This window comes from Seriola lalandi, unplaced genomic scaffold (assembly GCF_002814215.2).
Source record: "Seriola lalandi dorsalis isolate HSWRI2012SDOR001 ecotype SW California unplaced genomic scaffold, Sedor1 jcf7180002054748, whole genome shotgun sequence".
In the NCBI taxonomy this organism is placed as follows: Eukaryota; Metazoa; Chordata; class Actinopteri; order Carangiformes; family Carangidae; genus Seriola; species Seriola lalandi.
The window spans coordinates 3,893,996-3,894,488 of record NW_019525301.1 but is presented as its reverse complement, the minus strand read 5'-3'; the positions used below and the strand labels follow the sequence as shown (position 1 = coordinate 3,894,488).

The following is a 493-nucleotide window of genomic DNA, read 5'->3' as shown; positions in this document are numbered from 1 at the left end:
CCCTCCCTCCCACCACAACAACACACGCACACACACACACACATTGGAACACAAAGGGAAGCAGACAGCTGGCATCCTAAATCTGGGGAACAAATGATTCAACTCAAGCAGAAGATCTGTGATGCTGCTGGTGGGTGGGTGAATCTGCTCAAAGCACACATTTCTTTGGGTGTTTCTCAAAGCTAAACACACACACACAAACATAAACACACACACACACACACACACCATATTGTTTGTATTGCAGGGTTGTTCTCACATCCAGCCTCTGTAGAAATCCCACTGATGAAAACCTAATGTCTGCCAATGTACTGCTCATGTTGCACTTTATTGAATTACCTGCAGCACTCTATTTTCCAGTCAATACCCATCCTCTAAAAACCCTGTCCCATCACCTCTTGCTGCTCCACATATGGATTGTGTTGCAATCCTACTCCTGGTGGCTATCTAACGTCCTGCAGGATCAGATGGAGAGAGATGGAGATAGGAACAG

At 45.8% G+C, this 493-nt stretch overlaps 1 protein-coding gene across 1 annotated transcript in view; it reads right to left on the bottom strand.

Annotated features, from left to right (window-relative positions):
- The window catches only part of LOC111668609 (transcriptional repressor scratch 1-like), a 3,658-nt gene that overhangs the window by 1,935 nt on the left and 1,230 nt on the right, over positions 1-493 (bottom strand). The window lies entirely within an intron of this gene.